Source organism: Panthera leo, chromosome C1 (assembly GCF_018350215.1).
Source record: "Panthera leo isolate Ple1 chromosome C1, P.leo_Ple1_pat1.1, whole genome shotgun sequence".
Classification (NCBI taxonomy): Eukaryota; Metazoa; Chordata; class Mammalia; order Carnivora; family Felidae; genus Panthera; species Panthera leo.
Window position 1 is genome coordinate 192,882,590 of NC_056686.1, and position 12,235 is coordinate 192,894,824.

At 37.8% G+C, this 12,235-nt stretch overlaps 1 long non-coding RNA gene across 2 annotated transcripts in view; it reads right to left on the reverse strand.

Annotated features, from left to right (window-relative positions):
• Positions 1 to 1,377: 1,377 nt before the first annotated feature.
• Positions 1,378 to 12,235, reverse strand: part of LOC122228187 — a 42,617-nt gene continuing 31,759 nt past the window's right edge. For both annotated transcript variants that reach the window (XR_006206460.1, XR_006206461.1), the window contains exons 6-7: positions 12,097 to 12,187; positions 1,378 to 2,640 (exon numbers count right to left, since the gene is read on the reverse strand). This is a non-coding gene — a long non-coding RNA (uncharacterized LOC122228187). The remainder of the gene's footprint in view (positions 2,641 to 12,096; positions 12,188 to 12,235) is intronic.

Here is a 12,235-nt window from a genome sequence, read left to right on the forward strand (position 1 = left end):
TGCAAAATGTTCACTATTTCCTTCTGGGAGAAAGAACTGAAACAACAAAAGAACATAGATTTTTTTTTCCCCAAAAAATCTTAAAAAGGAGGACCCTGGACATTTTTGTGCTTCCTTCAGGAGTTTTTATTATGCAGTGCAGACAACTCATAGATTCAATCATTTCCCAAGTTATATTGGCTCCCCTGTGCTCTGTTGAACACATGGAGGCACACGACATGCCTGCTCTCTGTGTGGCAGCTTGTGGTTTCTAAGAGCTCATGATCCTCTCTGATGCCCTGCCTGAAGAGAGAAAATCTGCAGCTTTGCTGGCAAGCCCGGACAAACACCGCCCCACCCCCCAACCCCCCAATAATCCAATGCTGAAGGGGTTTCAGTTGAAAAGTCTTCTTGTCACTCAAGGTTCTTTCCCTGACCACCTGAAGGTCTGCTGGGAGATCATTAATAATTAATAATCAATTAATTATTAATCAACCTAATTAGCAAATTGGCTGACTCTTAGAATGAGTCACTATAAATAAGCAATAATACATCTTGGTTGGATTATGTTTCCCCAAAAGATGTTGAAGTCCTAACTTTCAGTACTTATGAATGTACTTATTTGAAAATAGTCTCTTTTTAGACAATCAAATTAAGATAGGGACATTTGTTCTCCGTATTTAAGAGTCTCTTATGGTTTGCCTCCCTCCCTCTCTGTAACTGTTTTTTCTCCTTCCCTTCCTCCATGGTCTTCTGTTAAGTTTCTCAAGTTCCACATATGAGTGAAAACATATGATATCTGTGTTCTCTGACTTATCTCACTTAGCATAATACCCTCCAGTTCCATCCACGTTGCTACAAAATTTCACTCTTTCTCATTGCCACATAGTATTCCATTGTATATATAAACCACATCTTCTTTATCCATTCATCAGTTGATGGACATTTAGGCTCTTTCCATACTTTGCTATTGTTGAAAGTGCTGCTATAAACATGGGGGTACATGTACCCCTATGAATCAGCACTTTTGTATCCTTTGGATAAATTCCTAGTAGTGCTATTGCTGGGTTGTAGGGTAGTTCTATTTTTACTTTTTTTGAGGAACCTCCACACTGTTTTCCAGAGTGGCTGCACCAGTTTGCATTCCCACCAGCAGTACAAGAGGGTTCCCGTTTCTCCACATCCTCACCAGCATCTGTTGTTTCCTGAGTTGTTCATTTTAGCTACACTGACTGGTGCGAGATGGTATCTCAATGTGGCTTTGATTTGTATTTTCCTGATGAGGAGTGATATATATTTTTTTAAGTAGGCACCACGCCCAATGTGGGGCTCCAACTCATGACCCTAAGATCAAGAGTTGCGTGTTCCACTGACTGACCCAGCCAGGTGCCCCTAAGCTACCTAGTTTGTGGCATCAGGTTATGGCAGTTCTAGAAACTAATATGGCATTTATTTATGAATACAAATATTATTGTTACCCATGATATTGTCATATTTCCACTTCATTAAAACTTTTCTAATTTTTTCTCAATGTTAGTTTTATTTGGTATAAACTGTCAGGGAAAGCAGAGTGCATTTCAATAAATAGTTGTTAATATGATTTGCTGTGTACTTTGAGTGGGGAAAAAAGTGTTCTGAGTGTATTTCTGTACTTGTTTTACTTCTATAGGCACTTGTGGCCTTAGGTAATTAACACTGCTTACAGATGTTTTTGCCTAAAATGAAACCCACTTGTCAATATATTTAGGCAGATCCTGACTTTACAAATCTTTCTCCTCAGAGCAAAAGGCATTTTTTTTTGTAGGACAGGCATAAAATTTATTTTTCTAAGTGGTGAGTCAATTGTTCCAAAACCACTTAAATGTTAGCTTCTATTTCCTTATGAGACACTCTCTAAAGGAAGCAAATTTTATCTTCAGTAGGTTAAGAGATAAAGGTTTTTGTTTTTGTTTTTGTTTGAAAGTTCATGTCCTAAGGGAGAGAAAAGTCAGAAGAAGAAAGTCTATCAGATGAAAATGTCAGCCAACTATTTCATATTTTACCCACAAAAATGTGTCCTTTCTTCCTCATTCATTCTCTCATCTTCCCCCACTCTCATACCTTAAAGACCACAGTGTAAACAATATTAAAGGAACAGTATCTCAGTTTTCTTCAATAAAGACCCAAATAATAAACCAGTTTTCAATTTTTTTTTTGAAGCGCCGAAACCCTCTAAAATTGTTTTATGGCACTTTGTGTAGTGAGTCATATCATGTAGAGGTCATGGGTACTGTAATTAAATTTTTTGTGCAGTGAGCTCTAGAAAATTTCCACCAGACCTGTCATTTCTTTGGAAGTCTTTGGGATTCACTGGTATAATAGCATTCTCCAAATAATTTCTTTTTTTTTTTTTTTTTGAAATTTTGGTTCCTTATTAATTCCTACAGGTAAAAATGATACATTTTCTGATCTCTCAGTGAGGTGAAAGGCATACAGTTGTTTGTTGCCTCAGACTCCACCGACTGGTAATACTGGAGGAGATTCAGGTTTCTGTCTTCGAAGAGCTACACATCTTCTCAAATGTCAGTGTAGTGGTGATGTTCTGACCAAACTGCCAAGTCTACGGTTAAAATCCAAGAATCCGGCTGGCATATGACAAGTTTTCTCAAGATCATGTCTTGTCTGAAAAAAAAAAAATTAGAACATAAAGTGATTCAGAGAGCAAAACATTTGCCATTTCTGATTTTGAATTTTGTTAAATGCTTGGGAAGTTTTTGCCACCAGGATGAATCCACAAGGCAAGCTTTAAAAACTTTGACCTTCAATTTATTGCTTCTAGGCTTTTTTGTCTCCCTGTGCATCCCTCTCTCTCTCTAACCCACTAAACTTACAGGCCCATAGGAGCTGCCCTGCCTCTGGTTCTGTGATTTTCAGAGCAAAGTTTTCTAGGTTCTTCTCAGTTTTTTGATTATTCTTCATCAACATCTATGTAATACTTTGTGCATTTGTGATTTACACAAAATATTATCCCTTTTCCTGGTTGTTGGGATAATTTGTCCTTGTGGACTTGAGAGAAACTGGATATGGTAGACACCCCAGAAGACCTTTTATTCATTTCAAGACTAAGAGATTAAAACCCAAGAAAAGAACCCTGTTATTCTGATCCTTCATTCTGCCTGCAATGCTAATCATTGCCTCTTCATAAGCCAAGAAGGAGAATTGCTTATGTTCACCCTCCTCTGAACTCCCACCCACAGAGGTCACATATTATCTTCAAAACAGGGTCATCTTATTGTTTAAATGTAAGTCATATGCTAGGAAATTTAGTGCTAAATCAATGATCTGTTTTCCAGCTCTCCACCATGAAAGAAAAATCATATGAATTTTACTTTCTGTGGGGGATAAGCTTAGGAATCCCCCGGGCTTACACTAATGGGTTAACAAGGCATAAAGAAATACAAAGCCATAAAATGCTCACACCCGAGTTTGGGTAAGCCAGATTGGCACCCCAAGAATGGGGGGTGCAAAGACACCTAGAGAATAGGGAGGCACAAAGGTGCCAGGAATAGGGAGGTGCAAAGGCACCCCAAAATAGGAGGTGCAGAGCCCCCAAAAATGTATAGAGAGAGGCAAAGTCCTGAAATAGAAACAGTGCAAAGGTGCTCAATACATAGGAATAACAAGATTAGATATTCTGGGTGAAAGCACCCCAAGTTTAGTACTATAGCAGAAAGCTGCTTTCATAGGAGAATAGGGCCAGGTTGGTGAATTGGACTATGGACCACTGCGCTGCTGGCAAAGCAGCCCGGAGTGGAGATGGTTAACAAAAGAAAAGGTGTCTTATCAACCCTGAGGTTATTCTCCCGATCTGTCTCATCCCCAAGGCTGGCAAAGATAAACAGGCATGGCACCTCCTGTCTTCTGTTAACAAACATATACCCATCTGCCCAGTGTCTGGAATTTGTTTTATATTGACCCAAACCCCAAACATTGTATATCTTCAAAGCCCCCTTTTCCCCCTCACATCCTCAAGTTAATGTTCACAGTTTCTTTTGTTTCTTTGTGCACACCCATCACATTTGTAAGCCTTCTGATCTGAGTAAATACCAGGCAAGGACACTTATTTGGGGCTCTTGTCTTTTCCCCAGACATTAGCCATCTCTTGTTTTAATCCTGCATGTGGTCTTTTGCTGGCCAAAAGAGAAATTTAGACCTAGAGTCTACGACAACTTTGTAAAAGAAAGGGCACAATCATAAGTAAATCTAAGAAAAACAAAATCACAAATTCTTATAGAAGTTGTTTGATACTATTTTGTTTTGTGCATATTATATGTTGTTTGAAGTCTGAGGACCTTCCTGGTATTGGCTTTCCTCTCACAGAGAATCTGTCCATTAGGAATCAGTGTGGTTTTTTTGTTTTTTGTTTGCTTTTTTTGTTTTTGTCACTGAAAGGTAGGTACAAAGGCATCAGTGTAATTTAAAATGAACTTGCCTACCATGTACCAAAAAATGGTTCGTTTGATGGGGAACCTAGTTGGCTCAGTTTGTGAAGCGTGCAGCTCTTAATCTTGGGGTTGTGAGTTCGAGCCTCACACTGGGTGTAGAGATTACTTAAAAAGATAAAATCTTGAAGAAAATGGCGCAGTTGAAAGCTCAAGGCTTTGGAAAGGCTTATTCTAAAGAACTTGCTCGTTATGTCGCCTGATTTTTTTCAGTTTTAGAAAACTACCTTTGTTGTCTGTTAAAGAACAAACATTCACAGAATGAATTTGAAGATCAAATTTCCTTTATTCAATGATTCATGAGTGGGGGGAGTGGGCAGTGTCCCTTCTAATAAATGGATAGGTACTCAGAGGAGCTATACAAAGTGAACGTTTTTTAATAGGCAGGAGGGGGATGGGTCAAGGAGGTTGTTAGCAAAAGGAAAGATTTTTTTCAGGCCACGTAATCTTTTTGGGAAGGTGGGAATGGGAGGGGGTTTTATTATGCAGATGACCTCACTAGTACTGATCAAGAAATTGAAGATTGACTGTTTAAAGGTGACATCTCTGGGCAAGGTTGAAACTGCAATTAAGTCTTGGTTTACTGTCATGGGGACAAACAACTCTATTTAGGGCCAAATGAGAACCAACACAATCTATTCAGAGTTTTCTAGAGCAAGGGAGTTAGCTGCCATCACTTGTGTTTGGTGGAGCCTCAAAGGCAGGCAGGGGTGAGGGAAAGTTTTATAGTGACAAAAAGGAAGATCTCACGTATACTCTGATTGGAGGTTGTATACATGGAGAAGCTGGAGGCAGATTAATGAGAAGGGTTATGGGATTTGTTTGGGAGCACATTTGGCTTTCTCTGGTTGATCCTGAGTTGCAAGCATGGACAAAAAATTAAGGAAGCTAGCAGTCACTAAGTCCTGATCATTTTGGGCTGATGCCTGCAGAGGTTGCTGCTTGCGTCAGAGGTCTGTTGTCATATATAGTCTGGCCATTGTCCATTTATGTATTCAATGTCTGGTATAATATATTGAGCCATCGTCCTTTTGATGAAAATTTCCGTGTTTTTTTTTTATGCTCTATTATAAGTAATGCGGGTATTTCAACTTGATGAAATTAAATGAGTGTCTCAATCAACAGATATGCAAATTCCTTTGTTTCAACAGATACTTTTATCTGGCCCTCAAAACTGCCCTTCTAATTTACCTAATTATACAATTGTGAAGCTTCGTTTCAAATAGATGAGTTTGAGAATGCTCTTCTCTTCTAAAACATTGATTGATGAAGATTGAGTTAGACATATTCTATTGACATTAAATCTAATGAGATAATTTACAAGTGAAAAAGAAATTAGGGATCACATAAAGCATCAATAAAGTGATAAATGGATTAGGTCAGTTTGGCTATTTTCCATTTACTACTTCTGTGTTGTACTAAAGAAGAGCATTGGCAGTTAGGATGGGATTTCATAATCCAGTTGGAAATAGCATAAATACTTTTTTAAATAGTAAAACCCAAAATGCCTGGAGTAAGAGCCAAAGGAATAAAGATACTTTATACACAATTAATGGAACAAGTATGAGAGGAAATGAGAAATGAGATACAGGCAAGAGATAATAAACGGGCTTTAAAATATTAAAAGACACCTGGAATGGAACAGAATGTAAAAATTGGAAAAAGCAGTGTTTTAAACATTTGAAAAAAAAAGGATGATATGATTCTGAGTGTCTCCTTATCACACATTATGCTATAGGAGGCATTAAGAAAATCAGAGGTTCTAATCTCAGAAACCTCACAATTTGATTAACATAAGAAATGTTAATGGTATAAGTAAATAGAAACCAACTCACACTTCCTAAAAGAATAAGGAAATTTATTCACTCATGTGTCTGCAAAGCCAAGAAGAAAAGCAAATGCCAAGGTGGTTTGACACAGTGGCTCAGCAAAATCAATAAGAATCTGGGGACTATTTGGTTTATTTGTTTTTATTTTCTTCACTTCAACTTTTGTAATGTCACCTTCATTGTAAAAATGTCTTTCCTCCTGGACCAGCTGCTTTTGTGCCAAAAGCTCTCCAAACAACTTGTTTTGCCTCCAGATGTTGAAAGAAGACCTGAGTTTTGCCTTCATAAGCTAACTTTGGTTCATTTGTCCATCCATGAACCAACTGCTTATGGCAAAGAGGATGGGAATGTGCGACGTGTCTTAGATCAGTCAGGGCTCACACCTGAAGTTCTGAATGGGGACCATGCAGCCATGTGTCCTGGCTGTTACACAACGGAGGAGGGCAGGTTCTTAAAGGAAAATCTGGGCGCTGTAGGCAAAGGGGAAGGGAGGATTGATGATGGGGCTAGACTGGCAACTAAAACATGTCCACTACCCTATCCCGGTTGAGGGCAGTAGTCGAGTGTGCAGATAACCCCAACCCCCGGTGGACAGAGTGTAGCACGTGTTCTAAAGTCAAACGAATATGCATGGGAGGGGTCCACATTTACATGAGACCGTTTTGCTTAAATTTTGTCAAAGTAAGCTCCTTTGACTTTTATGTTATTTGTTTAGTATCTTCCTATTGCTAAAAGACCATTTTTAAAATAGGGTAAAATCAGGACTCTTGTACACATCTTGTACAGATTAATGAACGCAAGTTAAAGATTTTCTTTAACTCATTAATGAGGAGATCTGTAAGGTATTATAACCAGTTCCAAGTAAAAGTTCAGAAAGTACAAACTTATTTAGAGTAAAGGAATACTGAAGTGAGTATGCAAATGAGGACAAAACTAGCTAGGAAAGTCTACTGAACAGAAAAGAATTTGCGTGTTTGTAGACAAGAATTATTTTGCACTGTTATCAGTTATTGATAATTTACAAAGGTGCAAAATGGCTCCCATAGAGTCACAGTCATAAAGAGCAAACGGGTGAGCTATAAGTAATGCATAATTTTCTCCCGTAGCACACATTTTCCCTATACTGTGGCTCCAAGAACATTCAGGTTAAAAAATTATTTTAATGTTTATTTATTTTTGAGAGAGAGAGAGAGAGAGAATGGGGGAGGAACAGAGAGAGCCAGAGACACAGAATCTGAAGCAGGCTCCAGGCTCTGAGTTGTCAGCACAGAGCCCAATGCGGGCTCCAATCCATGAGTTGTGAGATCTTGACCTGAGCCCAAGTCAGATGCTTAACTGGCTGAGCCACCCAGGCATCCATACATACATCCAGGTTAAAAAAGTCCGTTAACCTTCCTGAAAGGGAGGTTACACTCAATATTTCTTTATTCCCCAATCATGGATGTAAATTTATTCGCTATATGTCCCAGTGAAAGGAAGAGTGGTGTGTGTTCATTTGGAACACAGTTTAAGTGTAAAAAGCAATAAGATTATAAAGTGGCTAGAATTAAATCAAGACCATCATTATTGGCAAAATTATAAGACTTCCATTTTGTGAGATTTAAATACAAAAATATAAAGATTTAAGGGTTTTTTCATAGGCTTAGTGCCAAATCGATGAAATTATTTAACCCCTAATCACTATGCTGCAGATTTCATTAAGCTTGCATGTAGTTTTGAAATAAAAGTGCTTGATTGAATTAAAGGACAGTTCAAACACAGGTCAGAGATTTTAGCTGATTGTAGTGTAGGAGGATGGTTATTAAGGACCCTAAGGAAGTTCCATCCCTGGAGACTTCCCACAGGAGAAAGCCTATTCCTTGCCTGTTCAGCTTGCTCCGGGGGCATCTCTCTTTGTAGCTTAGCTCTAAAGCAGCTCTCAGGTAATTTGCTACAGCATGGGGAGAGAGTGCAAGAGTGGACTCGCCTTTCTTTGCTTCTACCTCCATAACCTCTGGAGCAGAGAAAAGAACAGAAATATGTTTCTCAAGAATGAGAGAAAATAACCCAAACGTTTTAATCAAGCAAACAGAATTAGGAAATAGAATCATTCTCTTCTCAAGAGACGATGCTCTTTAAAATTTGACTTTGCTAAAGAAACAAGCATGAATGCTTCCTTTCCATTTTCAAGGTGCAACATCTTTATATACACAAAGGCATTCAAGCTTAAAAGGAGAGGCTGAAAGAGTCTGAATGCCTGTTTGAGTTTAGATACAGCATCTGAAGCAACCTACAGGTAAAGCGGATTCTAATCAGATACCCCAATTACCAATTACCCAGACCTGGATTTGTGTGTGTGTGTGTGTGAGTGTGTGTGTGTGTGTGTGTGTGTGTGTGTGTGTGCACGCGCGCGCGCACCTGTGAATGTTGTTTCCTTCTAAATTAATCTTTTTTCCCTTCCAACTACAGTTTCAATTCAAACAGAATCCTAGCTGTACTTTCTCTTTCACTACCTCCAAAAGAGGCCACAGAAATGGGGAGAGAGCTAGCAATCATTCCTCTCTCCATGAACCGCCATCTCCAGAAATTTCCCTAAAGGGCCAGTCTACACTTTTGGAAACCAAGATAAGCTTATCTCCAAAGGTATGTGGGTTTTTTCCCATACTGATTTCTATAAATTTTTCCAGCTGGCTGGAAAGCAGGTACAAAATATACTTTTACACTGATATATTTGATACTCTAAACTTCTTTCCTGTGGCAAATATTCTACTGATGCATCTATGCTACAACTTGCTTCAATTATTCTGCAGTGTGTGCCAAAGACTCTGAGGAAGGGGATGGGCTCAGAAAGTCTTTGCTGCTCATTTGCCTTCCGAGTTGAGAACAGTCGCCACCTTGACTTTAGCATAGGATAATCAAACTGTATTATCCAGAGTTCTGCTTACATTTTTATAGGGATGAGTACTTTTGCATCTGTAATCCAATTCATATTACATATTTAATATGCATCATTCACCTGTTTGGCCCATCTCTCCACTCCCCTGCTCTGACAACCACCAGTTTGTTCTCTGTATTTATGAGTCTGTTCCTGTTTTTGTTTGTTTCTTTGTTTTGTAGTTTAGATTCCACATATAAGTGAAATCATATGGTATTTGCCTTTCTCTGATGTATTTCACTTAGGTCTCTGCCCCCCACTCCCAGATCTATCCATTTGTTACATATGGCAAGACCTCATTCCTTTTTGTAGCTGAGTAATATTCCATTATATATCACATATATAACACATCTTCTTTATCTAGTTATCTATTGATGGATATTTGGGTTGCTTCCATGTCTTGGCTATTGTAAATAATGCAGTAAATGCAGGGGTGCATATATCTTTTTGAATTAGTGTTTTTATTTTCTTTGGATAAATACCCAATAGTGGAATTATTAAATCATATGATATTTTTATTTTTAATTTTTGAAGAACCTCCATATTGTTCTCCACAGTATTTTCATCAATTTATATTCCCACTATCAGGGTTACCCTTTCTCTGCATCCTTGCCAACATTTGTTATTTCCTGTCTTTTTCATATTAGCCATTCTAATTGGTGTGAAGTGATGATATCTTGTGGTTTTGATGTGCATTTTCTTGGTATTTAGTGATATTGAGCATCTTTTCATGTGTCAATCAGCTATCTGTATGTATTCTTTGGAAAAATATTTATTCAGGGCCTCTCTCCAGTTTTCAATTGGATTTTATTTTATTTTATTTTTTTGGTGTTGAGTTGTATAGGTTTTTTATATATTTTGGACATTAACCCATTATCAGATATATCATTTGCAAATATCTTCTCTCATTCAGTAGGTTGCCTTTTTGTTTTGTTGATGATTTCCTTTACTGTGCAAGAGTTTTTTATTTTAGTGTAGTCCAAATAGTTTACTTTTGCTTTTGTTTCCCTTGCCTAAGGGGACATATCCATAAATAATGTTGTTAAAGCCAATGAATAAGAGATTACTGCCTATGTTTTCTTCTAGGGGATTTATGTTTCAGGTCTCAAATTTAGGTCTTTAATCCATTTTGAGTTTATTTTTGTGTATGGTGCAAGAAAGTGGCCGAGTTTCAGTACAGCATTGTTGAAACACTATATTGTAAACCTGAAACTAATACTGCATGTTAACTATACTGAGAAGAAAGACAGAAAGAAAGACAGAAAGACAGAAAGAAAAAGAGAAAAACAAAAAAGAGAAAGTAGTCCAGTTTTTCCAGCACCGTTTGTTGGAGAGACTGCTGTTTCCCCATTGTATACTCTTGCTTTCTTTGTTGTAGATTAATTGGCCATATAAGTATGGGTTTATTTCTGAGCTCTCTATCTTGTTCCATTGATCTATGTGTCTATTTTTGTGTCTTTTTTGGTGATTTTATGGAAATTTTAGTGTTTAGACCTTTTATAATGCTGTTGCAGCGTTTGCTTCTTTAAGTGCTATTAAAGTTGATACAAAACAAAACTACATAATTCTATAAAACCTAATCAACTCATTTATGTAAAGTATATGGGATGATTATGCAAGAACAAGTTGTGTTTTTGCCCCAAATCACCAGTATCTATGATAACAATGGAAGAACATAATTCATATTCATGAAACATCCTTTAAGCTGCTGAAAGCCTTCATTTCATTTGTGGATAATATTATTTTGTGTCAGTTTTGAGCAAAAGGTGAAATATAAAAAGTGCTTTTAATCCCACATATAAAGTATTCTGTTGTTATTCAGAGCTTTGTTTTGTAATATTAACAACTGAACATAGATGTGACAGGTTTACACAGATTCAAATTAATCTCAGGAAAAGAAGACACTTCAGAAAATTACTATCCATACTGAATGGGGTAAAATAATACAAATGCAGGGGTCAAAGTTGGAAATGAGAAGGCAGCTGCTAAACGAAGTTATTAAATGCCTCTGCCCTGAAGAAGAAAGGCTTATTTAAGCAGAAAACTGCTTGGAAAACAATGCTCAGTTAAATAGAGTGAGACAACAACTACATTTGCTAAAACTGAGACATGGATCTTTCTTTAAAAATTTTCTTCTTGTTAATAAGTCTAAATTTTGAAGCTGTGCTCAATAACGCCTTCCATGTGTGTTGTTTTAGATTTCATAAAGCTTTGTGTATCTGCACACTAATTGCAGATCAGAAAACTAAGCTTCTGAGAAAAGAGATGGTGATGTTGAGGGAGATTGAGTAATTTATCCAACATCGTGAATGTATTTACTACCACTGAACTGTATGCTTACAAACTATTAAGATGGTAAATTTTATGATATGTGTATTTTGCCACAATAAAAAAAGGAAAGAAAAAAGAACAAGCAAGGAGATGGCCCAAAGCCTGAAAATGAGGCTCCCTTGCATTTTGTGAGCTACTTATTCTATTTCTGTAATTCATGTCCCCCTTTTTTTAAAAAAATGTTCATTTATTTTTGAGAGAGAGGAGTGCAAGCAGGGGAGGGGCAGAGAGAGAGAGAGAGAGAGAGAGAGAGACAGAGGATCCAAGGTGGGCTGCACGCTGACAGCAGAGAGCCCGATGTGGGGATGGGGGGCTCAAACTCACGAGCTGTGAATTCATGACCTGAGATGAAGCTGGCCACTTAACCTACTGAGCCACCCAGATGCCCCTCATGCCCTCTTTTGTATTAGATTGTTTTAGCAGATGTCCCACTAAGCCTGAAAAGTAAGTGTAATCGTTAAGCCCATTTTATAGATAAGAGACTGAGCATTTTAGTTGACTTTTGAAGTGTAACAGACTGTCACAAAATGGTTTATGACCAAAAGAAATTTATTTTCCTTACTCATAAGTCTGTGGGTTCAACGGAGTTTGGCTGCTTCAGCTGGGCGAGTCCCAGACTGCTTGTCAGGCTCAGGTCTGTTTTCCTGAAACATCTTCTCACAGCCGTTGGCAGAAGGACATGAGAGTAAGCAGAAAAACAC